Source organism: Bubalus kerabau, chromosome 4 (assembly GCF_029407905.1).
Source record: "Bubalus kerabau isolate K-KA32 ecotype Philippines breed swamp buffalo chromosome 4, PCC_UOA_SB_1v2, whole genome shotgun sequence".
Lineage (NCBI taxonomy): Eukaryota > Metazoa > Chordata > Mammalia > Artiodactyla > Bovidae > Bubalus > Bubalus kerabau.
Genome location: NC_073627.1, coordinates 141809678 through 141836729, shown reverse-complemented (window position 1 = coordinate 141836729; position 27052 = coordinate 141809678). Strand labels below are relative to the sequence as shown.

General features: G+C 47.2%; 1 protein-coding gene across 5 annotated transcripts in view; it reads right to left on the bottom strand.

The window, feature by feature from the left end:
- The window catches only part of PTK2B (protein tyrosine kinase 2 beta), a 139431-nt gene that overhangs the window by 86050 nt on the left and 26329 nt on the right, over positions 1–27052 (bottom strand). Inside the window, exon 1 of one of the 5 annotated variants that reach the window (XM_055578786.1) lies at positions 12780–12933. The exons of 3 other annotated variants lie outside the window; for them this stretch is intronic. The gene's annotated coding sequence lies outside the window, so the exon portion shown is untranslated. Of the gene's footprint in view, positions 1–12647; positions 12753–12779; positions 12934–27052 lie in introns of those variants that run through there. One more of the 5 variants, XM_055578787.1, reaches the window with a different exon arrangement.

The window sequence follows — 27052 nt, the reverse complement described above, 5'->3', positions numbered from 1 at the left end:
TCAGGAGGCAGGTCAGGTGGTCTGGAATTCCCATCTCTTAAAGAATTTTCCACAGTTTGTTATTATCCACACAGTCAAAGGCTTTGGCATAGTCAATAAAGCAGAAGTAGATGTTTTCCAAGAATCCTCTTGCTTTTTCGATGATCCAATGGATGTTGGCAATTTGATCTCTGGTTCCTCTGCCTTTTCTAAATCCAGCTGAGTCCCTAATCACTCCTAATCACCTTATTTATTGGGTTCTCATACTCTGGTCACTACCTCCCTCTCCTCATCACCCCAGGGCCAGGTATCAGACAACCAGAGACAGTCCCTATGCCCCAGAGTCCTCTGATGTTATTCAGAAAAAAAATCACAGGGAAGGCTCTTCCCCATGTTTCCCCCCCTCATTCCCTCTGCCTCCTGACACAGCCTGGTGCTTCCCCGTGTGGCCCCCTGTGTAGCGTGTTCTTCCTCTTATTCTAGAAACCCATATGTATAAACTTCTTCCTGCATGACATGCATGCTAAGTCACTTCAGCTGTGTCCAACTCTTTGCAACCCTATAGACTGTAGCCCACCAGGCTCTTCCGTCCACAGGATTCTTCCTGCATGACTGTCATCTCCATGTCTGCACATCTTTCCAGACCTGCTTAAATGTAATCCCTGGTTGGGCTTCCCTGACGGCTCAATAGTAAAGAATCTGCCTGCCAGTGCGGCAGTCATGGATTTGAGCCCTGATCCAGGAAGATCCCACATGCTGAGGAGCAACAAAGCCCGCACACCACAACTATTGAGCCTGTGCTCTAGAGCCTGGGAACCATGACTACTGAAGCCTGTGCACTTAAAGTTCATGCTCGGCAATGAGAGAAACCATTGCAATCAGAAGACCACGAACCACCACTCTTTACAATCAGAGAAAGCACATGCAACAATGAAGACCCAGCACAGCCACAAATAAATAACTGAAATTATTAAAAAATAATAATAAGCCCCGATCTCCTCAAAACTGCAATGGCTTAGAACCCTGGGCCTGTATGCAACCCCTTTAGGGTTAAAATCCCCACTAGTCAACCTCCTATTGTCATAAGAATATTTTCATTGCCTATGTGTACCACCCATGAAGGAGGTTTGGGACTCTTGATATGGTCATCCTCCAGTCTAAAGATCAAATCCCTCTGTAGTCCCCATGGCCATGGGGCTTTAATGTATTATGCATTATGCCTTTCTACTTCCAAGGAGCCTTCTTTGCTAGAAAAATATGCATTATGCTCACCACAAACCTGCCTTCTCATGACTGTTGGTCCCTGGTTTGATGCCTGCCCTCTGGGGATGTACCAAATTGGTGCAATCCCAAACTTCCATATGACATCCCTTCAGCTTTTTAAAAAGCAGCTCTTGGTTCCCTAGAGGCTTTTCTTCTCCCATATCAACACCCCTAGTTCCTTCACTGTGTCTCATTAGTAGAAAGTCATGTTTTTCATGATTCTGTGACTCTAGAAGTTTCCATCCCAAGGTCCATCTCTGAGCATTGGGCTTGATCCTGACCTTAAAGATGCCTGACTTACATGTGACCACTTCTTCTAGGTTTTCACGAGATTTTGAATGTGAAATCAAATTTTTAAATGTTGCTATGAACTCACAAAACATGGTAGCAGCATGGGGCTGCTGGTCCTCTCCCAGCCACTCGCTTAAGGCCAATTCCCTCTGGATGGCTCGGCTGTTCCCTGGTTGGAGGGAATCTAGAGCTTTCCCACTTCCACCCAAGATCCTTCCCAGTCATAGAACTCTGGAGGGCCTGTGGCCATGGGTCTACTTTGGATAGAAGCTTGTTAGAGAATCTTGTGAGGAGACCTGGGCAAGATCTCGATGAGTGCTTTGAACAGTCTTATCCTTGCTTCTCCCTCTGCTCTCACAAGGAAAGGACACAGCCTGCTGTTGGCACAGGCTCTCTGCTAGGGGAAGTGGGGGGTGGTGGTGGGATGCTGATGTTCAGGTCAGGTGTCTCTGTTCCTATAACAGTGAATAAATGAAAGTGTTAGTCACTCAGTCATGTCCAACTCTTTGTGACCCCATGGACTATAGCCCACTAGGCTACTTACTCTTTCCACGGAATTCTCCAGGCAAGAATACTGGAGTAGATAGTCATTCCCTTCTCCAGGGGATCTTCCCTACTCAGGAATTGAACCCAGGTCTCCCACATTGCAGAGTGATAGTAATAGACATGAGAGCAGCAGGTCAGGAGTGGGTGATGGAAGCTAAGCCAACAGGTTGGGGGTACCTCACGACAGGGGGGTAGCAGCCCCAGCTCAGATGTCTAACCTCTACACAATCACTTCTGTTTTTTCATGTGCTCAGTCATGTCTGACTCTTTGTGACCTCATGGACTGTAGCCTGCCAGGCTTATTTGTCCATGGGATTTTCCAGGCAAGAATACAGGAGGGGGTGGCCATTTACTTTTACAGGGCATCTTCCCCTGGCCCAGGGATCAAACCCACGTCTCCTGTGTCTCCGCATCTCCTGTGTATTGCAGGTGGATTCTTCACCCACTGAGCCACTGAGGAAGCCTTCTATTTTTTTTTTATAAGAAGCTAGAAATTCAGACTTTTAATGGGAACTCTTCAAGATGTTGGCACAAACTTATAAAGTACAGCATAAACCATCAACAATACATCTTTGGATTGGACAGAGCTCCAGGACATCTAGTTTGCATCCTGTCCTGACCTCAGCCAGGGTTACCCTCCCCTTCAGGATAGGGTGGTCACTCAGTGATTCCTCAAGGACTTGCTCAGCTAAAACATCCTCCAGCCATAGGTTCCGGGGCTGGTTGATTGTGATGTGTCAATTTGACTGGGGTGCCCAGATATTTCATCAAGGATTATTCTGCATATTTCTGTAGGAGTATTTTGGATTAAGGTTAACATTTGAATTCCCTGGAGAAGGAAATGGAAACCCACTCCAGTATTCTTGCCTGGAAAATTCCAAGGACAGAGGAACATGGTGGGTTTGCAAAGAGTCAGCCATGACTGAGCACATCAGCACATAACATTTGAATTGGTAAACCAAATAAAGCAGATTTCCCTCCCTAATGTAGGTGGGCCTCATCCAATCAGATGAAGGCCTAATAGGTTAAAAAAAAAATGCTGAACTTCCCCCAAATAAGAGAGAATTCTTCCTGTCTTATGGCCTTGGAAGTAGGACATTGGATTTTTCCTGTCTTTTGATTTTGACCTAAAATATTGTCTCCTTCTGAGTATTGAGGCTGCTGGCTTCAACTATACCACTGTCTCTCCTGGATTTCCAGATTGGGACTTCAGATCTTGGGATTTGTCAACCTCCATAATCACATAAACCAATGTCTTATAATAAATCTCTTTATACATTCACATATACATGCAAACCACTCCAGTATTATTGCCTGGAAAATTCCATGGATAGAAGAGCCTGGCAGACTATAGTCCAGGGGTTTGCAGACTTGGACATGACTCAGCGCATAGCACGTATACACACACACACACATATATATATGCATCATATATATGAGATACATATATATTACTATATATATATATATATATATATATACCCATCTCCTACTGTTTCTGTTTCTCTGGGAAACCCTGACTAATACAGTCTTTCCTTAATCAAAAGAGAACTATAAGTCTGAAGAAGCTATATATTTTACTGAATGAAAACATCATTTCTGATTCTCTGCCTGGCCATTTACATCATATTTTTAGTGTTAGATGTAAGAAATATAATAACAGTAACAACTACCATTTATCAAGCACTTTTGTGCACCATATATGACGATAGGGGACATGTACATACACATATATACACACACATCCATACACGTGTACTTTCTTAATCTGAACATCACCTAGTCCTTTATTGGAATACATGAGTATCAAGAGGACAAGAGCCATATCAATCCTTCCCACCAATGATGCTCATGCCTGGCAAGTACTTACCAAGAAGAGGGTGGTCAATAAAGTATGCATTGAATTAAATGTTCTTAAAAAGAGATACAGTTAATATCCTCATGTTACAAGTGGGGAAATGGAATCTCAGAGATGTTAATACCCAGGGTCACAAGACTAAGGAATGGTGGAGCTGAGACAACCCCAAGATCACTTGAGTTAGCATCCCACATTCCTGACCCTCTACCCTCTTCCCAGTGAACTTGGAAGAGCCTGGAGTCAGGGTGGTGGTCTCCAGTGCCTGACCTTGACATTCATGCCTACCTCTCTCTCAGCCAATGTGGATGCTTGGCGTGAGAGCCTTCACAGCTCAGCACCCCTCACCTGCCTGCACACTGATAGCCCTGTTGCCAAGCTGTCCACTGAGGTTTCGAAAGACTAATTTGAGCATCTAACCACAGTTTCATCTTTAAAAATAAGACAAAAGCAAGACAGGAAACTGGCTGCAGAGGTCTTTGTTCACCTCCTTTTTCAGAACTGCCTCAGGGAACAGAGGAGACTGAGCAGACAGACGCCTAGGCTGAGAGGCCAGATCATAGAGTGACTGAGGGGAGGCTGACCATTCTTGGCTCTGGCAAGGAAGAAGGCTTTGAGGAAATGTGCACAATTTCTAGAAACTATCCCATCCTTACATTTGGCCTCTGTAACCCAACGTGGGTCAAGCTGCACAGCAAGCTGGCAGATAAACAGTGGGTGGTGAGTGCAGTTAGGTAAAGCTCATGAATGGCAAAACACAGCAAGCACAGGAAAGAGGCAGGAGGGGGACAAGAAGGAGGAGCTCCAGATGGACCACAGAGAGATGGGAGGTTTACCAAATCATGGATGCCCATGGGACCCATCTGGAGTAGAAGGCACAGCAAAGGATGACTAAGAACTTGGTCTGGAATGTGGCTGCATACACTAGTATCTTCATTTGCTTCTTAATGACCAACCCCTCCCACCAGCATGTCTCTGGAAAGCATCATTGTCTGGATCCCTCCAGGGGGCCATTTCAGTCCATAAGTACCCTGGGTATGCCACTTTTGCTTTATCTAGAACAAGCAACAGTCTGGTTTCTCCTTCTGTCCCAGAAGCAATGAGCTCTCATTTCAATGATTGCAATACAACACAGCCAGGACTTCCTTGGTGGTCCAGTGGTTAAGACTTTGCCTTCCAGTGCAGGGAGGACAGGGGGCTTCCCAGGTGGTACTAGTGGTAAAGAAAGTGAAGTCGCTCAGTCATGTCTGACTCTTTGTGACCCCATGGACAGTAGCCTACCAGACTTCTCTGTCCATGGGATTTTCCAGGCAAGAATACTGGAGTGGGTTGCCATTTCCTTCTCCAGGGGATCTTCCTGACCCAGGGATCGAACCCGGGTCTCCCACATTGTAGGCAGACACTTTACCCTCTGAGCCACCAGTGAAGCAGTGGTAAAGAAGCTGCCTGCCAATGCAGGAGACATAAGAGACCTGGCTTCGATCCATGAGTCAGGAAGATCCCTGGGAGGTGGGCATGGCAATCCACTTCAATATTCTTGCCTGGAGAATCCCCATGGACAGAGGAGCTTGGCTAACTACAGTCCATGTGGTTGCATAGAATCTGACATGACTAAAGCGACTTAGCACCCATGCATGCAAGGAGTACAGGTTTGACCCCTGGTTGAAGAGCTAAGATCCCATATGCCTCACAGCCAAAAAACCCAAAACATAAACCAAAGCAATATTGTAACAAATTCAATAAAAGACAAACAAAACAAAAAAACCCACACCCATTCTGAAAACAAAATAGGAGGGTTTGAGGACAACTGCAAGTCAGGGTGTTACAGTTCCTACCTTAATTCTTGGCACAGGACATCCCAGCAAGACATTAGTTGCTTATCTAAGCAGGAGGGACTGAACCAGTTCTTAACAGTCTATGACTCAAGTCGTTAGTATATGAACCTTTGTATCACTTGACATTGGGTTCTTTGTAGGCCCAGGAACCCCCAGGCCTAGCACAGGCTGGCTATAGCAGGGACCCATCCATGACTGGGAGGGGATTCTGTGATTACCAGATGGTTGAAGGAGGGCTACAGGGCAGGGAGGGAGGTGGAAGGATTTTAGGGGAAGACCTGTAAAAAGAGGAAAGTGAAGACTAGAAAACATTGGGAGGAGTGAGGGCATAAAGAGGAGATGATATTCCTTTCTTCTTTTATCTCAATATCACAGCTCTGTTTATTCTGAGAAGCAACCAGCTGCAGCTCCAAAATAGATATGCCAAGAAACGCCTCTAATGACAAAATGTTTCTGCAGGAACCAAGGTTAGAACAGCTCTTTTCAAGCAATGGGAGCAGGAAGAGCCTAGAAGGGGACACTGACGGCTTCCCTCTTGTCCCTTCCAGTCCAGGGCAGTTGTGGTTCTTCCCAGAGTCCCCAGGGCTTGGAGCTGGACATGGCTCTGCCATCACTCGCATGGGTAACAGTGATCAACCCTTCCTCATGAGGGCTCCCATGGCAAGGTGTGACAGATGGCTTTCCTCTCCCTGGGCCTGAATGTCCTTTCCCAGCAGCTTTCCTGAGCTCAGGAGAGATAATGAGATGACCCAACAGAACCAGAGAGTTTGTTAACAGTGTGTTGGTACGTGTACATGAATAAAACAATGCACAGGAGGGAGTCCAACAGGCCAGGCAGACTTTTCTCAAGACTACTGCAGCAGGGGAGAGAGAATGAACTCATCTCAATACAAAGAAGCAGCTGGGGGCTTACAGCAAACAGGCAGGAGAGGGAATTAGTGGATGGAAAATGACTAAGAGGAACTTGGTTAGGTGTCAGGGGTGGGGATATTCCAGCACTGAACTTGTCAGGCCCAGGATGGGGCCCCATTGAGAGGAGGGCTCCTGACTCAAGTTCGGTCAAGGACAGGGTCCTTGCCAGCAGGATGGAAGTAGAGAGTAGTTTTGGGATGAAGAGCTGCTGCCTCCTTTCTTTCCTTCTTCAGAAACAAAGCAGAATGAGCATCAGCTCTCCTAAGGGCCACAGGACGCTCATCCACTCATCCTGGGGCAGAGTGAAAGGACAGTTCTCACTACCTGGAACTGGTCACATGGGCAGTGTGGGCCATTCCCCACACAGAACAGCCCAGCCTAGGCCTGACTCCACTAAATCTTGATTCATGGGGCTTTCCTGGTTCCTGGCTCTGGACCTTTCTATTAACTACCCAGAATGCAAGGTCTCCTTCTGCACCCCCAGTGCCCCCAAGATGGTCCCTCAGGGAGGACTGGGCTGCCCCAAAGCCAATAGGCCCACTGGCTCAGGCTTCACAGGACAAAGGGCCTCTGTCATGATTTCTCAGTGAGTCTATTCACAAAGTCACCATGTATCTGTGTGTGTGTGTCTTGTATGTAAAACTATTAGTTGATGAAAGTAAACATTTAAACCACATCATGATATCTGTTGCCCTCCTTTGATAGTTCTGCTTTTTTAATGCAGAGAGCCTCCAAAAATGGAAGTAGTCCAGACTTCTCTAGAATCCGAGAGGCCCCATCATCAGGGAACTTTTACTTTTTGAAAATGAAGATTCGAATGCCAGGTAAGCCAGAGAACAGTCTCTCACTCTCTCCCTTCCCATCTTCTCTCCTCCACTTCCCTTGCTGTTTATCACTCTCCTCTGCCCAGCACCCACCCCACTCCCACCCTACGGCCCCCACACACTGACCCATAAGCACAAACACCCTGGAAAAACATGAGCTGGAGCCCTGAGCTGTCCTCTCGTGGAGTCTGTTCCACTGCCTCCCTGGGGGATACAGGCTCTGTCGTGAGCAATTTGCATACTGTGCAGTCTGACCAGACGAGCACAGGAGTTCTGCTCAGGCCCTACGTCCCGGGGGGGGGGGGGGGGGGGGGAGGGGGTGGGTGGGAAGGGGGGGAAGTGGGGTGGGGAAGGTTAGGTAGCAAGGGGGACAAGGAAGAGGCTGCAGGTCTCTGCCCCCCCCCAGATGCCACTCTGATATTGGCCTGGGACAGACTCTGCACCATTCAAGGCAGATGCTGATTGGGCAGCTGAAAGACCTCCTGCACTGAATGAGGCCCCCACATCTTTAGAAGCTGGTTTTGCCTGGACAGACTGTGCCATTTACACGGGAAACAAACTGGGTTATTGGAAAATCTACAGCACCACAAGAGGGAGGGGTGGGAATTAGTCCAAAGTCTGAAATAAGTCTGAAGCCTACAGGGACATGGTAGGGTGGCTGAGCAGCCAGGTGGAGGCTGGCAAGTCTGAGATCAGGGTGACAGTGTCCTCTTCTGGGTGGGCTGACAGGTTTCTCACTCTGTCCTCACATGGGAAAAGAGGCTAAGGAAACTAGGAGGGGGTCTCATTTATAAGGGCACTAATCCCGTTCATGAGGGCTCCACCCTCATGACCTCATCACCTCCCAAAGGCCCCACCTCCTAAGACCATCACCTGAGGGGGTTACAGACTTGAACACATGGATTCGTGTGTGGTGGCAGGGTGGAGTGGGGTCACATATTCAGATCACATCAGATGGAGGGATTGAGGAGATGGGAGTGCCCAGGGGATACCTGTCCTCAGGGAGGTTGAATTAATTCTGGAGTCCCCTAAGATTTTCTAGAATGTGCTTGCTTTCCCTGTGACTCAAGTCCCTAGCCTGATTTGCCTGTTGGGTTTCAGATTTCCTGTTGAGCACAGGAAGTGGAATGTCAGGTGGGTTACTGTCCTATTTGAGAAAGAGGCTGAGCAAAGGAGAGGGTGCTGGTAGGACTTCTGGCTGGAGGTCTTGTATTTCTGGGGTAATGCCAATGGGAAACATTATAACATGAGATCTGATGAGTGTTCCGAGTCCTTCTCTCAGGACCGCCCAGTCTGCAGCCCCTCTTGACCTTACCTCACATCTGAACCCTCCCAGGGTCTGTTTTGTGGTCAGGAAGGTACATTTCCAACAACTATCCCCAACAGTACCCATCACTTGGGCCCCCTTCAGGATCTCTAGTTCTCAATATGTGCCTCTTGCTTGCTGGGAGGAGGCCAGGTTATTAGTAATGTATTATTATTACATTATTTGGGTTATAGTATTCCCAGGTTGTGCTAGTGGTAAAGAACCCGCCTGCCAATGCAGGAGACACAGAGATACAGGTCTGATCTCTGGGTCGGGAAGATGCCCTGGAGGAGGGCATGGTAACCCACTCCAGTATTCTTGCCTGGAGAATCCCATGGACAGAGGAGCCTGGTGGGCTATGGTCCATAGGGTCACACAGAGTCAGACACCACTGAAGCGACTTAGTACACACATGCACGAACACAACTATAGTTATAAGGTTAATACAATAACCTTAGAATAATAACATATATTGGGTATTTTTAATACATCAGTGACATAAATATTAACTTAATTCTCAATATGAAGCAAAGAGCTCAACACTATTATTCTCCTGCCATGTTACTTGTGGGGAATAGAGAGGTTAAATGATTTTCCCAGGGTCATGGAGCTTGGAAGCTGCAGATCTGGCTCCCACTTCCTTCACAGTATATCACACATCTCTCAAGGAAACATACAGGACTTTGTCACAAAGTGGAGGAGAACAGCCATGGCAATGGCAGGTCCCTGTTCTTGCTAACTTGTTTCTTTTCCGATAGATAGCGTGTATGGCACTCTGCCAAGGTCAAGCCCTGTGTGCAGCTGCTTTCCCAGGGTCTCCATCTGCATCCCTTCAGTGTGGGGCTGGGCCTCAGGCTCTGTGATTACAATCAAATCCATGAGCGGGCTGACAGAGGAGGGACGACAAAGGCAAGTGACTCGCCATGTGGGAACTTAGAGCCAAGTTAGGCAGACAGGCAGGTGTGTCCACAGATTAACTCCATGTGGCAAAGTGTCCTATGTGCTAGCAGAGGAGCATAGATCCAGTTATACCCGCGAGCAAGGAAACAGGAGTTAACTTCACCTGAGGAGGCGCGGCATTGGGAGGCGGGAGTGGTGAGGTTTGTAAAACAAAGGAGATGGGCAGGTAAGGTTGTCAGCAAAGCCTAGAATAAATGTGGGTAAAACATTTGGGAAAAAAAAAGCAAAGGGAAGTCTTGCTGTGGATTCAGTCCAAGTGCCAAGGTTTATAAAGGTGACTCTACGCACAACTATGCGTAAGGTGGATTTGCAGGAAAAGACTCTGGAGCCTGATAGGTTGATTTAGGCAAGAAGCACGGGAGTCTCGGCTAGGATAGGAGGTAGCAGTAAGGGATGGATAAAGGGAGGTGTCTGCAGAGAAGCTGCAGGCATCGGTAGTGGTTTGGAAGAGGCCCTGGTGTCGCCTACTACAACCTCCAGTTGCTGGCAGCCTGGTGAGGCTCTTTGTCAAGTCAGAGGAGGAGAAGCTTGGGTTGAACAGTTCTGTTGGGGGCTGGGGCCACCCAAGGGTGGGTAGAGAAAATATGAGGGTCAGGCATGCTTGCTTAACAACAGCTCAAGACTTCACAGGCCCAATTCTGTTACCCAAGGCTCCTGTTGGCAAAGTCCATTTCAAGTTCCATCTCTGTTATGAAGCTTTTCCTCCTGTCCTTCAATACGCTGACCTCTTAGGCCCAGTGAGGTGCACCTGGCTTATTGTGAACACGCAATGTTCATTTTTGGGACCACAGCTTTCTCATAAGCTGGAAATAGTACCTCATACTCTTCCTCCCCACACCCCTGTTGTATTTAGCACAGGGCCTGGAATCTATGGAGAAGGTCACACCTTCAGGAGTATGGAATTGAACTGCTCGGTCCTGAACCCTGGAGTACATGCAGGTAGCTGCCTGAGGCTCCCTCTGGCAAGTCCACGGGATGTCCCTACAGCTCCTGGTGGAGATGCTAGCAGCACAGCTCTGTCCCTTACTAGCTGTGTCCCAGGCACAGTTCCAACTATTCTGAGCCTTGGTTTCCTCCTCTGTGCAATGAGATGATAACACAGCTGTTTCGGACTGGCCTTAAGGATTTGACTTGAGGTTGCGTGTAGGATGTACAGCATGCAGGCGCCCCATGAACAGCGTCAGAAAGAGCAGGCCAGGCTCTGGGGCTAATCTTAGCCCTGCAGTGGCCTGGATATCTCCTTACTTCCTCATCTACAGCCTGAGGGAGAGTAATCTTGACCCACAGGACTGGTGGGTGGGTGAGATGACCAGTAAGAATTCACAGACATGTGTCACAGAAACGCTTGGTGACTGGACTGGCTCAACACATGGCAGACTTTTCTGGGGCCTCTGCTAAGAGCTGTCACCCAGCCCACCCCAGGCTGGTGTGTGTGTTAAGTCGCTTTAGTCATGTCCGACTATTGGTGACCCTATGGACTGTAGCCTGCCAGGCTCCTCTGTCCATGGGATTCTCCAGGTAAGAAGACTGGAATGGGTTGCCATGCCCTCCTTCTGGGGATCTTCCCAACTCAGGAATCAAACCTATGTCTCTTGTGTCTTCTGCATTGGCAGGCAGTTCTTTACCACTGACGCCACCCCAGGCCAGAGCACAGGCCAGACTATGGGCCTCTGTCTCGCTCAGGGGAGGAGTCCGACGATGAGAAAGATGGAGATTTGTGGGTTTGGAAGACAGGCAGAGCTAGACCCGATCAGAGACTCTTGGAGGTGAGAGTGGAACAACCCTGCAGCCTGAGCTTTAGCCCAGTTGCAGAAGCTCCATCTTAGCCAACTTCTGCTTGAATTCCTCTAGCAATAAGAAGCTCACTATCTCAAAATGTGAGCAGTCTGTTCACACTATTCAAAGCTCTCATTATAGGCAGGCGTTTGTTTCCAGTCAGCCCAGATACACTATTCTGTAACTTTCTGAGTCTGTCTCCTGGACTTCCACTTGACAAAGCGCACCTCACTTTCATGAAACAGCCTTTTGGTAGCAGAGAGCAGCTCACCTGCTCCTCCAGGGGTTCGCCAGTCCTTCAGACATTTCTCGCGAGATGCGACCTTCAGCTCCTTCATCTCCCTAGATCCTTCCAGCAAGCTTTGTTCCATTATATGGAGATGGGGCCCTCAGAACTGGGTCCGAGACCACAGAAGTACCATGGCCTCCTAGACTGTGCTGGCCCAATCCTGGTCCCTCTGCCAACAGGGAGACTTCCCTGAGGTCAATGGGACCCTGCCCTTTTCCCCACTTCCCACTGTGAGCAGCAGGATGGCTGCTCTCCTCAGAAGACCTGCCTCTGGAGCCCACATCACAAGGATTCCTGGCTGAACTCTGGCTGCGTGGGCATCACAGGCATCATAGGTCACAGAGAGGTGGGACAGTGCCTACAGAGCGGTGCCATGGCCGCATGATGGAACCTCATTTCCACCCAGCAGTTCCAGTTTTCACATGGGAACGGCTTTTTGCCTGCTTGCTGGTCTCTCCCATCCTGCTCTAACCAGGAAGGCCGGGGATGGACTTGTGAGGCTGGATCCTTCCTGCCCAGTCACAGCGCCTAGCATCACCCCACTGGCCTTCCCAGGGAGTGGCAGGCTGCCACATCAGGGTTGCCCACAAGACCAGAGGATGCATCACTGGTGGGAAGGTGAGGAGAAAGTGGAACAGTTCTGGGGACTAGTGGGGAGGGTGTGGGGATGGAGGTGGGGGTGGGGGTGGCAGAGAACAAGATGAAGCCCACTGTCCCAGGCCCCTACTTTTCCCAAACACCTCCCAGTGGAAAACACAGACCGCCTCTCCCGTAGGTGATAGATAAATTCACTCCAAAAATAAATCCCTACCAGGATGCTGCAGTGGGCTTGAAGGTCCAACCCTTTCGGTCCTGTTCAATCAGATCAGAGGGGTCTCAGAGGTAGCGGGGGTGGGACACGCTCAAAGCCTGGGTCTCAGAGCAATAAGGAAATGACACATACCTGCCATGCTGAGAGGGAGCCTCTGGGCGAATCACGCCCCGGAAGTGGAAAGGGGAGAACTGGTTGGCCCAGAGGAGGTCGGGGTGGGGGAAAGGGGAGGGGAATGAGGCCCTGGGAAGCTGGGGCTCCTGACTGCTGCAGGCTCTGACTTTTCAACTCCATCTGCCCTGCCTGCAGGCTTATAAACTGGGTCAGCAAAACTGGAGGAGGGAGAAGGCTTGGGGCCAGCCCTGGATTAGTACAGGCCTGCAAAGGGTTGATCAGCAGTCTGTGTCCATAAATGGAAGTTCCGAAGGGATACCAGGCCCGGGCTCCCCACCACCTGACGTGGGTAGGTTGGTAAACACCGAGAAGGTGCACACTCACACTCATGACTCAGAGACTGTGTTTTCTTGGCACAAAAGGGCTGAGCTGGCTGCCAAGATGGATTTGAAGACGAGAAGAATTACTAAGGGAGGGTGTTGGATCACGGGGTCACCAGTGACAGGAAGTGGCGGGGGGGGTTGCGGAGGTGAGCTGGGAGGCTGCTCCATAGCCCCAAGAATAGGGGTAGTTCACTGGGAACCCTGGGGGAGCAGGGTGGCTGGGCCTCCCCAGCACCCCATTTCCCCTGGGGAAGCATCTTGAACATTAGACGTAGAAGGGTCCTTCCAGACCCAGAGCCCTCTTCACCTTACAGAGAAGGGGCCTGGTGCCAGGTGCCCCTGACCGTGGTCCCATCAGGAAGTTGGAGAAAGAGCTGGGCTGTGGTTCTCCCATGGCTCTTTCCTGTAAAACATCCTCCCCACCTATCCTTCGGGTTTCCCAGGTGGCACTAGTGGTAAAGAACTTGACTGCCAATGCAGGAGATTAAGAGAGGTAGGTTCGATCTCTAGGTCAGGAAGATCCCCTGGAGGAGGGCATGGCAACCCACTCTAGTATTCTTGCCTGGAGAATCTCCTGGACAGAGAAGCCTGGTGGGTTACAGTACATAGGGTCCCAAAGAGTCAGACACGACTGAAGCGACTTAGCACGCATGCACGCACCTATCCTTCATCACCCCCCGGGCTATTTGAATAACCAAAATGTTGTACTTGGAGAATAATCGAGGACCCTTTCTTCTGGTCATCATCTGGAAGGAGAAGAAATCCCCAGTCCTAGACCCATAAGACAAAAGAAACAGTTCTGTCTGGTTTTTTTTTCCCCCTCCATCCTGCCAGTCAAAATATACCAGGTGCAGTGTTCCACAGACAAGTCTTTCACATCCTTTTTCTTTTTTTGTACACGGCATATATGGCATCATATGTGAGGGTATTTTGCAGTATTTTAGGGCATCGTGCCAGGGGAAATCCTGCCCCTGCCACCCATTCCCACACCTGTAGGGTTGGATCACATCAGGTGCCTGGTCCTCCAGCCTTTGTGACATTTGGGCTGCTTCTCTCCTGACTGCTGGCTGAATCAGGCCTCAGTTGGGACAAAATAACATGCCTTTCCTTAGCTAAGGTTGCAAATTTACACTTATCCCTCAGGCTACCTGATTCAAGGCTTTCTCCTTCTCTGGGTGTCACCTTCTGGGAGGGCAGGGCAGATCTTCACTCTGCACCGTAGCCCTCTGATCTCATTGGCTCAGTGATGTGTGCTGACTGAAAAGAATGAAAGTGGGCTTCCGTCAGGGTTAAGAACGTGAGATCGGCTGATTTACAGTCATAGTGAGACTGACCTAGGATAGATCTGGCCCGCCCTGCTCCAAATATGCAGAAATGCTGGACAGAATATAACAGAAAAATCTTATCACAGCCAACGTCGAGAGAGGATTCTTAGGTATCAGAAATGGAAGGACTCACAACCAGAGTAGATGAGTGGGGGCTGACACTGTGGAGACCCCAGGTCCTGGGGATGAACACACGCAGAGGGTGACTTCCGGGTCCAGATCCTTTCAAGGCAGGGGTGGAGCACAGAGAATAAATAGAGATGGGCCCTGGGAACACCGTTTACCAGCCCAGAGAGGTGAGAAAGCTTGACCTCTGTCTGGGGCCTGATTAAAAAAAGAAAGAAAGAAATTTTTCTTAGAAACCAAAGCCTGTGCCATTTTAGCAATGTGCACCAAGAATTCTAATACAAGTAATTAAAACAAACAAATTCAAGGACTTCCCTGGTGGTTGAGCAGTTAGGACCCCTCACTTTCACTGCTGGGGCTGAGGGTTTGATCCCTAGTCGAAGAACTAAGATCCTACATGCCATGGTGGTAGCACGACTAAAAATAAATCAATGAAAACAAATGCAGAAATGGTGACAAGTGATTCTGGCAGAGGAAAAAACAAAACTCTTTGCTGAGGGGGAAGAATTCAATCAGAAATGAAGTGGGAATCCCCACCCTTCACATATACAAACACACAATTCAAAATTACAAACCATGCAGATTAACAAGCCACCTGTGAAGAAGGCTCAGCAGACAAAATTCATAACTTTGAAAAGCAAGACCTGGCCAAAGAACAAAACAGACATTTCTCCAAAGAAGACATACAGATGGCTAACAAACACATGAAAAGATGCTCAACATCACTCATTATCAGAGAAATGCAAATCAAAACCACAATGAGGTACCATTTCACGCCAGTCAGAATGGCTGCTATCCAAGTCTACAAGCAATAAATGCTGGAGAGGGTGTGGAGAAAAGGGAACCCTCTTACACTGTTGGTGGGAATGCAAACTAGTACAGCCACTATAGAGAACAGCGTGGAGATTCCTTAAAAAACTGGAAATAGAACTGCCATATGACCCAGCAATCCCACTGCTGGGCATACACACCGAGGAAACCAGAATTGAAAGAGACACGTGTACCCCAATGTTCATCGCAGCACTGTTTATAATAGCCAGGACATGGAAGCAACCTAGATGTCCATCAGCAGATGAATGGATAAGAAAGCTGTGGTACATATACACAATGGAGTATTACTCAGCCATAAAAAAGAATGCATTTGAATCAGTTCTAATGAAGTGGATGAAACTGGAGCCTATTATACAGAGTGAAGTAAGCCAGAAAGAAAAACACCAATACAGTATACTAATGCATATATATGGAATTTAAAAGATGGTAACAATAACCCTGTATGTGAGACAGCAAAAGAGACACAGATGTATAGAACAGTCTTTTGGACTCTGTGGGAGAGAGCGAGGGTGGGATGATTTGGGAGAATGGCATTGAAACGTGTAATATCATATGTGAAATGAATCACCTGTCCAGGTTCGATGCATGATACAGGATCTTGGGGCTGGTGCACTGGGATGACCCAGAGGGATGGTATGGGGAGGGAGGTGGGAGGGGGGTTCAGGATGGGGAACACGTGTACACCCGTGGCGGATTCATGTTGATGTATGGCAAAGCCAATACAATATTGTAAAGTAATTAGCCTCCAATTAAAATAAATAAATAAATAAATAAATATATATATATATATATATATATAAAGAAAAGCAAGACCTGGGGTTAACAGAATAATTCCAGGACCATAAAGAGTCTATTTCAAATATGTAAATGTGAGAGTGGGCAGGGGAAAGATATGAGAAATCGAAGATGATAATTCTTTTAATACTAGGCTAAATTTGGGAGGGAGAATTTTAAAAACAAGGTGACATTAAAATGCTTGTCTGTAATAGCTTGGAAGATGGACAGTCAAAGATTGGAGCTGAGGTGTCCTATCTTCCACTTTGGGGAGGAGGACAATGATGTTGGCTAATGCTAAACTTTCAAATCAGAAAATCCCATGGACGGAGGAGCCTGGTAGGCTGCAGTCCATCGGGTCGCTAAGAGTCGGACACGACTGCGTGACTTCACTTTCACTTTTCACTTTCATGCATTGGAGAAGGACATGGCAACCCACTCCAGTGTTCTTGCCTGGAGAATCCCAGGGACGGGGGAGCCTGGTGGGCTGCCGTCTATGGGGTCGCACAGAGTCAGAAGCGGCTTAGCAGCAGCAGTAGCAGCAGACTTTCAAATCAAGTAACGTGTTAAAGATGAGGTAAATCACTAAAATAATAGAACTGTAATGTATAACTTCTAAAGTAGGAGGGTAAAAGAGGAGGAAATTAAAGAAACACAGTCAATCCAGTGAAAGACAATAAGCCAGGAAAAAAACAAAGGGAAAATGGATTTCCAAATATACAATAAGATAGTAGAAACATACTGAATATATTAGAAGTCTTAATAAATTTTTTAAAAAAAGCTTAAATTGCCTGTTAAAAGAGAAAAATCTTTAGATTCAATTTTTAAAAAACCAGTTATATGTATTTTACAAGAAATAAAACTAAAATATTAGAAAAGTTGAAGATAAGGGGAAAACTGCAAATCAGACCATTACTAAATTAAAGACAGTTGATACAAGTATATAAAATTACAAACTAGCTGGATTTGAAGAAAAAAATAAAAATATGATTATGATAAAGAATGATTTTTAAAAGAAAACAATTTACCAAGAAGATACAATAATGAACATATCAAAACACAATGAAATAAAAATATAAAGCAAAAGTGAACAGGAATACATAAAGAATTTTCACCGTCCATACTTCATTTGGTCTGAGCTCTACAGAACTGTGCAGATGCCCAAAGTGATGGAATTAGAAGCCAAGTCCTCTAGGAGGTGATTAGGTCATGAGGGTAGAGCCCCAATAATGGGTTTAGCATCCTTATAATAGAGATATTAGAGGAATTACTACTCTTCCATCACCACGTGAGGACACAGGGAGAAGACAACTGTGAACAGCAAGCAGGTTCTAACCAGACTGCAGACACCCTGATCTCAGACTTCCCAGCCTCCAGAACTGTGAGAAATAGATGTTCGAAGTTTAAGCCACCTAGTCTATGGTTCTTTTGTTACAGCAGCTTGAACAGATAAAGATGCTTGCTGAATAAATGGATGAATTCAGATAATACTCCAAGTTTGTGCTTTTTCCTATTAAGTTAAAGCACCTATTTTACCCATCTTAATCTTAACCATCTGTCTCTTCCCTTCTCCCAGATCTCCCCCCCACAACAAAGGCTTCTCCTTTCTCCAGTCTGTTTACTGGCCATTTCCCCTCCCTCACCCAGAGCTGGCAGAGGAAACAGAAGAAAGCCAGGCTCTCATATGTCCAGTGTGTCTCATAAACACAGCCAATCTCACTATATACCAGGAAATGATGCTCCCGGTGGTTGTTGAGGGAGAAGGCAGGCATGGAGTGTTGCACAGCACTAGAGATCTGGGAGGAGGTGAGTTTTCTATTCTCTGCTGTCAGTTGCTAGCATCATCTCCCCATCCTGAGCAGATGTCTAAAAGTGATGGGGGAACCATGAGGTGTTTAAACAATAACTGAAATGGACCCAGAACTATTTAAGTGGTGAGGAAGTTCTTGGGGATAAAAGAAATATCATCAGACAGATGAATTTTAGTTGGTAGCTTTTAAAAAATTTCTTATTTTGAAATAATTGTAGACTCATAGGAAGTTGCAAAAGTAGTACAGAGTCCAAGTACCCTTGATCCATCTTCCTGTGATGCTGAAATATCTAAACCAGGAAACTGACATCGGTTTACTGCTGTGAGTGGACAACAGACCTAATTCCATTTTCACCATTTTCCACAGGGATTTGTATGTGTCTCTGTGTGTGTAGTACTATGCACTCTTATCCCATGCATATGATTGTGTAACTATCTCCCCAATCAAAATGCAGAACTGTTCCAGCACCATGAAAGAACTCACTTGTGTTACCCTTCATTTCTGCAACTATTGCTTTGTTCTCTATCTCTACAGTTTTGTCTTGTAAGAATGTTACATATTGGGATCATACAGGAATCTTTTGGCATTGACTCTTTTTTTCACTATGTATAATGCCCTCAAGATTCATCCAGGTTGTTGTGTTTATCAACAGTCCCTTCTTTCTTTTTACTGAGTAGTTTTGGGTTGTGTGGGCCACCCAGGTGGCTCAGGGGTACAGAATCTGCCTGCCAATGCAGAGATGTGGGTATGATCCCTGGGTCAGGAAGATCCCCTGAAGAAGGAAGAAGGAAGAAGGAAATAGCAACCTGCTCCAGTATTCTTGCCTGGAGAATCCCATGGCCAGAGGAATGGTTGCTAAGAATCAGACACAACTTAATGAATGAGCACAGACACAGATACACAGGGCTGCATTCCTTCAGAAACCCTTTCGCTCTCTTTTCCAACTTCTAGAAACTGTTTGTTAGCTTGCTGGTCCCTACCTCCATCTTTAAAGCCAGCAGAATAACATCTTCATCACTCTCCATGTGAGCCATACTTCTGACATCACATCACCTTCTTTGACCCAGACCCTCCTGTCACCCTCTTATAAGACCCCATGTGATAGGCAACCAGGTAACCTAGGATCATTTGCCCATCACAAGGTCCTTAACCTAATCACAGTTGCAGAGTCCCCTTTGTCCTGTAAATCAACACATTCACAGGTTTTCAGATTAGGACCTGGGCATCTTTGGGAGGTTCTGATTATACACCAGATATACAGTATTAAAGCATTAAGACTCCTTTTGAACAAGAGCAAAGTGTAGTCTAGAGACTGAAGAGGCAGAATTGAAAATAGTCATTTACTCTAAAAACAACTTTCACTCATGACAAAAGGGCACGTTGGTTTTAAAATTTCAGACATAGGCAGTACAATAAAAATGTCATTCTTGAAAATCGAGGATGGGACTTCCTTGATGATCCAGTGGTTAAGACTCTGGGCTTTCACTGCAGGGGGCATGGGTTCGATCCCTGGATGGAGAAGTTCCAAGTACTGCATGGTGTGGCCAAAAAAATAAATAAATATAAAAGAAAATCACTTTTAGTGTCACCACTATTAGTCACATTGCCTTCAAGTCCAGGAAAGAAAGACCAGTGAACAGGTGACTTGGTCTGGGAAATCCTACAAGCTTGGCTGCATGACCAGGAAGTCAAACTCAGTCATCTCCTCCTTCATATAATAACTGTTGTCAAGCAGTTCAGCAGTATGTAAATGATTTATGGACATATAATTTATGACCTTACAACCCGTCCTTTCTGCAAAGCTGTATTTAATCCTTGGCTGTAACATAATTCTACATCGTCAATTCCCAAGCACTTTAGATGTCACCATTTCCCTCCATTCCTCAAATTGAATTATCTTCCCAACAGACACACACACCTGCCAGCAGATGTAACTTTGTTGTATGATCAAAGTTGGCAAGACTACTGCAGGGGGACCTCCATTGTTTTGTCTGCCTTCAACACCTCCTTCCCCTTCTTCAGAATTTCCCTAGTTCTCTTTGTGGGGAGCTAGTCCTCCTTCCATGGCAACCAGCTGGTTCTAGTGGAGGCTGGCCATCATGGGAGACCATCTCCTTCTCCTGTCTGGACCACAGATAGGATACAGGACACCCTCGCTAGGGCAAAATGGCACCCGCCCTGTTGGCCAGGAGGTTCAGTTCAGTTCAGTTCAGTCGCTCAGTTGTGTCTGACTCTTTGTGACCCCATGGACTGCAGCATGCCAGGCCTCCCTGTCTATCACCAGCTCTCGGAGTTTACCCAAACTCATGTCCATTGAGTCAGTAATGCCATCCAACCATTTCATCCTCTGTCATCCCCCTTCTCCTCCTGCCTTCAATCTTTCCCAGCATCAGGGTCTTTTCAAATGAGTCAGTGGCCCAGAAATGGACACATGACCTTAGCCAGACCAATCATAGTTTTCTTTGGCATTTTTCAAACTTTGGCTTAGGGAGTGGGGATTTTCCTTGTGGGTGAGAAGGTTGTGGATGAAAACTCGACACAGTTAGTGGCAATGCCCCTGGCTTTTGGAGAAGTTGTTCTGAAAGAATGAAGCCAACATGCAATGAGAGCCAGAGAGGCAGACGGGCAGAGCCAGGAGTCCCTGGCCATGTCTAAATGCCTAGCTTGAGTTGACCTTGAGTTCAGTTGTTTTCCTGAATCTTCCCTTAGTTTGGATATGTGATCCTGCAAATCCTGTCTTTGGACCAGCATCTTTGGGGTTTGTGTCATCTACATCTACGAGGCTATTGACTGTGGCGATGACAGGTGTGGGATGCCTTATTTTTCTTGCTCTATCCTCAACAGCAGGTTCTTTTCTGTGGATGCTTTCTTGCTCTTGCTTTTGGGAAACTTATTCCAAAGCCACCCTTTGAAGGTCTATGTGACTGATGATGTTTCATGAGTAGGCACTTGCAGGCTAGTCATCCTCAAGCAGATGAATAGTGGGAGATCATACCTTCAAAGCAGCATCACCTTAGAACAATCCTGTGACCAAAGTGCCTCTTTTACTTAAGCTTTGATCTTGATGTAAACTGCCATTACAGGGTACACATGGAGATTGTGTTGTGGTAACCAAAGCATGAGTGTATGTGTGTGTGTGTGTGTGTGTGTGTGAGAGAGAGAGAGAGAGAGAGAGAGAGGTTGTGAATGTGTGAATGACTGCACTAGGGACTTTGCTTATTCATACTCACAGGGCTTCCCAGGTGGCCACAGTGGTAAAGAATCTGCCTGCCAATGTAAGAGATGCAAGAGACACTGGTTTGAGCCCTGGGTCGAGAAGACTCCCTGGAGAAGGAAATGGCAACCCACTCCAGTATTCCTGCATGGAAAATCCCATGAACAGAGGAGCCTAGAAGGCTACAGGCCATGGGGTCTCAAAGAGTCAGACAAGACTGAGCAACTAAACAGCAACAAGAACAATTCATAGGTCAACATGTACAATTAGTCCAAGCTGGGCCCTTCCTTCCTTAGACTTCCCTGGTAGCTCAGACGGTAAAGCGTCTGCCTACAATGCAGGAGACCTGGGTTCAATCCCTGGGTCGGGAAGATCTCCTGGAGAAGGAAATGGCAACCCACTCCAGTATTCTTGCCTGGAGAATCCCATGGATGGAGGAACCTGGTTGGCTACAGTCCATGGGGTCACACAGAGTCTGACACAACTGAGCAAATCCCATGAAAAGAAAGGAGGGAGAGAAAACTTGACAATGGATTAAAAAGCAATGGACACTGTCTCTGAATTGTCCTAGTAAACAATAGACTTTGGGGACAGGCAGCCCATCCCCAAATTAAGGGTGACTCACTGGCTTGGCCTGGTAGCTCTTTATCTGCCCCACTGCCTTCATCTTGAACATCTGATAGAACAAACCTCCAACAGGAACAACCCCATCCATGAAGAGCTCACGGCAAACTTGTGCTCTAGACTTTTTGGATCTCTTTTGGTGTAGGATTCTGGAATGAATCCCCTTCAAGCCTGAGACTAGATAGGCAGTCCTGTGAGCATGCAGTTCTCTGCCTTGTGTCTCCTTGAGGGGGCATGGCCTCCTCTGTCTCAGGGGAAGGAGACACACTTCTCCTTCAGTGCTTCTTGCTGCTCTCGAGATAGAAAGTGCCAGGACACCATGCCATCCCCTTGGGTTCAAAATCACGTGCCTCCCAATTAAAGTTCCTCTCTTGACTCTTAGAGCCAAAACAAGTCCGCAAGTGTGGGCTGGCCCTGATGACACGTCCCCTCTGCATGGTGAGGATAGTGTTTTTGCTCTAACAAGCACTGACATGAGGCAAGCTGGTTGCAAGGCTTTTCCTGTCTTTTGTTTTCCTTGCTCACAGGAACCCATGTTGACCTTGACTTAGCCTTCAGGGTATCATGCTTATGTTGCCTATGCTGGAGACTACCAATTCTGAGGATGAGTAGGTGAGTGAGAAAAAAAGCTTTGGCACTGTCAGGATATGTGTAGAGTATATTTTAAAAAGTGGGGTGGTAGGGGGACACCATTTGTATTAATGGGTGAGCATTTTGAAAGGTGGGAAGGGTGGCGGTCTTGGAGCTCAGAAGAACAGAAAGGGGATCAGCAAGGGAGAGGGGTGGTAACTCAATCAGGGTCCCACCACCCCCCCGCAATATGCCCCCTGAGTCATGCATGACAGGCCCTGCAAAGCAAGTGCCGAAGTCAGCTCCCAGCTTGAGGAAGCGGGGCCTGAACAGCGAACTGAGTCATACTTATTGAAGAGACCATGGGAACAAAAGCTGTCACTGGGAGCCTGTGCGGGGGCCAGCATTCACACTGCTTTTACCACCCATTAGCAGTGTTTCTTTTTCCTCAAGTGGACGGGCTATGTGGGCTGTGGGTTAAGAAAATCAAACACAGGTTCCATTTTGCACAGCCTCCTTCAGTGGGCGGATTTAACCCCATAAACCAGGTGTGTTTGGAGAGACTGGCTTACAACTGACATTTTACTTTTAACATTCCCCAGAGTGAGGTGGCTTCCTGGTGGCTCAGCGGTAAAGAATCTGCCTTCAATGCTGGAGACCTGGTTTCAATCCCTGGGTCAGGAAGATCCCCTGGAGAAGGAAATAGCAACCCACTCTAGTATTCTGGCCTGGAGAATCCCATGGACGAGGAGATTGGTGGGTTGTGGTCCATAAGGTCACAAAGAGTCGGAGACAATTGAGCGACTAAACAACAGCAACAAGATCAACACAGAGTGAGACTCCTTGGTATTCAACAGTAAATGTTTATAAAATGAACCTACTGCTACTGCTGCTGCTAAGTCGCTTCAGTTGTGTCCGACTCTGTGCGACCCCATAGACAACAGCCCACCAGGCTCCCCTGTCCCTGGATGACTGGAAAATGCTGATCATTTTAGGTTTTAAACTGTGGAGTCTCATTGGAGGCATGATTCTGTTCTTATTGTAAAGGATCTTTTCGCAAACCCAGGTCTAGCCCTGGGTGGAATCCTCTGGGGACAAGCAGAGGAACAAAAATTGACAGCGGGGCTTGGCAGGTTCTGTCCTGACACTGCTACAGGGCCTCAGGCAAATCACTTTCCTGGTTTCTCATTTTTGTATTTTTATTTGAAAAGCAAAATTTAGAAAGTGGTGGTCACCCACATTTCCACAATTCCAAATGAAGTACTGTTTACATGTTGCAGACTCTTGCCTTGTTTGTTGACCAAAGGACTGTCATGGGTGATGGCCAAGGTCCCTTCCAGCTTAACTTTCTCTAATTCAATGACTAATTATTCCACATGTATGTGCAAAGTCGCTTCAGTTGTGTCCGATTCTGCAAGCCCACCAGGCCCACCAGGCTCCTCTGTCCATGGGATTCTCCAGTCAAGAATACTGGAGTAGGTTACCATGCCCTCCTCCTTCCAGACCCAGGGACTGAACTCACATGTCTTATGTCTCCTACATCTCCTGCATTGGCAGGCGGGTTCTTTACCACTAGTGCCACCTAGGAAGCCCAATTATTACATGGGTCCAGTCATAACAGAGATCAGATCTGTCTCCCTGGTGCTCCCCCACCAAACACCTATATTTTTGAAAAGTTAGTGGTAATATGTGGTTAACCACTGATACTTGTACAATACAGGATCCCTTGTAGCTTGATTACAAAGCAAGAATTCCCAACTTTTTTTGTTGACTCTTAAAAAATATTAAATTTTTATTATAAAATTTTAAGTGTTTTGCAAATAATTGCTAAAAAATGATACCCCATGGGCTGAGATTGTTGTTTAGCAAAGCAGCTAAGTCGTGTCTGACTCTTTTGTGCTTCCATAGACTGTAGCCTGCCAGGCTCCTCTGTCCATGGTATTTCCCAGGTAAGAATACAGGAATGGGTTGCCATTTCCTTCTCCAGGAAGAATTCCCAACTTTGTAATGTGTTTATTCATCTTTCCCCTGAAGCCATGGGCTTGGAGAATGGGTAAAGGCCCCGAGTGAAGTTGACCCCTCTATCCTAAGGGCTTGGAAATAGATCTTCCGGGCAAAGCCAGAGCTTTGAGAGTCACTTGAAGTATCCATCTTTCCTCTTGGAATCTTCCTTGTATGAAGACGCTGTGCTTGCCTGGGGAAATCTCACTGAAGAAACTGCAAAGGCTCTGGAATGTTTGTTCATCCTTGGCCAGACTCCCAAGCTCCAAGGTTTTTGTTTTTGGCCACACCGTGAGTCATGCAGGATCTTAGTTACCTGCATAGCCCAGGGATAGAACCCACAATCCCTGCAGTGGAAGCCTGGAGTCTTAACCACTGTACTACCAGGGAAGTCCCTTCAAGATTTCAGTAATATCCAAATTCTATGGTTTGGCTACACTTTTGTTAACTTCCTGTAAACTGCTGATGTCACAAACTTTTGTATCTCTGGCTTACTCCTGTATTTGCAAATTCAGCCTTTTCAGGTCACTATTAAACAAAGAAGCACCATGAAGTCTCCATGATACCCACCCAAATGCCTCTTCCCCAGCACCTCTGTCACACCTCGGGCACGTTCTCACTCATTTATTTTCATTATTGAAAAGACAGAGCTCTCTATATACTTCCAAACTAGAACTAGAAGAAGACTCTAACTGGATAATAAACAGCCACCTTGGTCATGAGGTCCAGAGATGAGGAATCTATTCTTCTGGCCACAGGACAAATACACTCTGTAAAGAAGGATTCAGTTCTCTCCACAGAGGCTTTTGAAGGTCACTGTCATTTCTCAGTTTGCTACAGTTTAGGCATTTTTTAATCTCTTTCATTTGACAAGGAGGGAAATGGGACCAGGTTTGTCCAAAATAATCCTGATCTCTAAAATTTATGAAAGACTTTAAAATGTGTAAAGGATATTGATGGGCTTCTCAGATGGTGCTAGTGGTAAAGAACCTGCCAGTGCAGGAGACATAAGAGATGTGGGTTTGATCCCTGAGTGGGGAAGCTCCCCTGCAGGAGGGCATGGCAATCCACTCCAGTATTCTTGCCTGAAGAATCCCATAGACAGTGGAGCCTGGTGGGCTATGGTCCATGGGGTCGCAGAGTTGGACACAACTGAAGCGACTTAGCACGCACACAGCTCAAAGGAGATAACGTGCATTTGAATATGCATTCGACAACTCAGGTGTTCTTAGTTCCATTTTACAGGTGAACAGAGGGAACCTCAGGGCTATTGAGGCAGGACCCAAGATCAGAGGAACTGACCCAGAGACCTGGAGCGTGTCCACCCCCTCTGGGCCCCATGTCTTTGTCACTGCACAGTGGTGCCACTTGAGAATCCAACCAGAAAACTGGTTTACCCTTGAGAGAGAGAAGCTGCCAAAGAAAGAGTAAAGAGATCGAGATGGAAGGAGAAGGACAAAAACGGAGTTCTCCAGCTCTCTGCAATGTATTTTGCTGGGCTCTTTCTATGTTACCTTGTATGACTGTCATCATTGCCTGGTGAGGCAAATATTCCAATCCCCTTAGAAAACAAAGACTTGGAGAGGTTAAAGAAACTTGATCTAAATCACAGAATCAAGGGGGAAAAAAGAGGATCAGGAGTTGGAATATAGGTCTTCAGACTTCAGACTCTCACCTTCTCTACTGTTTCATGCTACATACACCACATCTGTGAACTCCATCTCGCAAACATCCGGTTCTGATCAGGACACCAACAGCGGGTAGGAGGAGGACTTCAGTCCACTGAGTGGTGTCTGGCCCAGTGGCCTGAGGTTGGAATGTAAAGAACACACAGGAATACAGGAAATGGCGGGGAGGGGGCGGGGCGGTAAGGTGAGGGGAATTGCCGATCTGAGGAACTGGGGGCTGTCTGGTCACAGGAGCTGCATCTGAAAGGCAGAGGGACCAGGGACTGGAAGAACAGAGGGCTGCAAGGGGGTGGGGTGGGGAAAGGGCAGTGCCAGCACGTTGAAGAACCATTTCCAAATGGAAGAGAGTGAGGGGAACTGTGGCGGCTGGGGACGGGGGAACGCGGGCCTGGTGCAGGGCAGGGCTGCGTGGGAGCAGAGAGGATCTGCAAGCTGCCCTGTCTGCATCACAGCATCTTGAGAACAAGTGCAAGCAGAGAGATCCGGCCCTTCAAGAACCACCTACCCAGCCGCCCCCACAAAGACATTACCCAATGCCAAGTAAGAGCGAAACGGCAACCAATTTAGGGCTCCCGGGGGATGAGCCAATATCTCTGGAGCATGATGCTGGCCACCTCTGACAGTTACCTTCCTCTTGTTGCACAGAGAAGCCAGGGAACTGTTTGTATTGTCTGCAGTGCTCCATGGACAGTGCGCGGAGGTGTGATCACACTTCCCCAGCTCGTTGCTAAGCAACAGCATTAAGATGATATGCCAGGCTGAAGCTCTGGGAGATGTGTGTTGGAGAGTGTGCATGCTGGGAAAGAGTTGCAGAGTGGAGTGGAAAGAGAAATAGGCTCTGTGGATTTCATTTTAACTCAGGCATCTCGACAGGTGAAGTCTGGGAGATCCTTGTCTTGTGGAGGGAACGTGGAGGAGACTGCAAGACTCTGAATTGTGAGGAA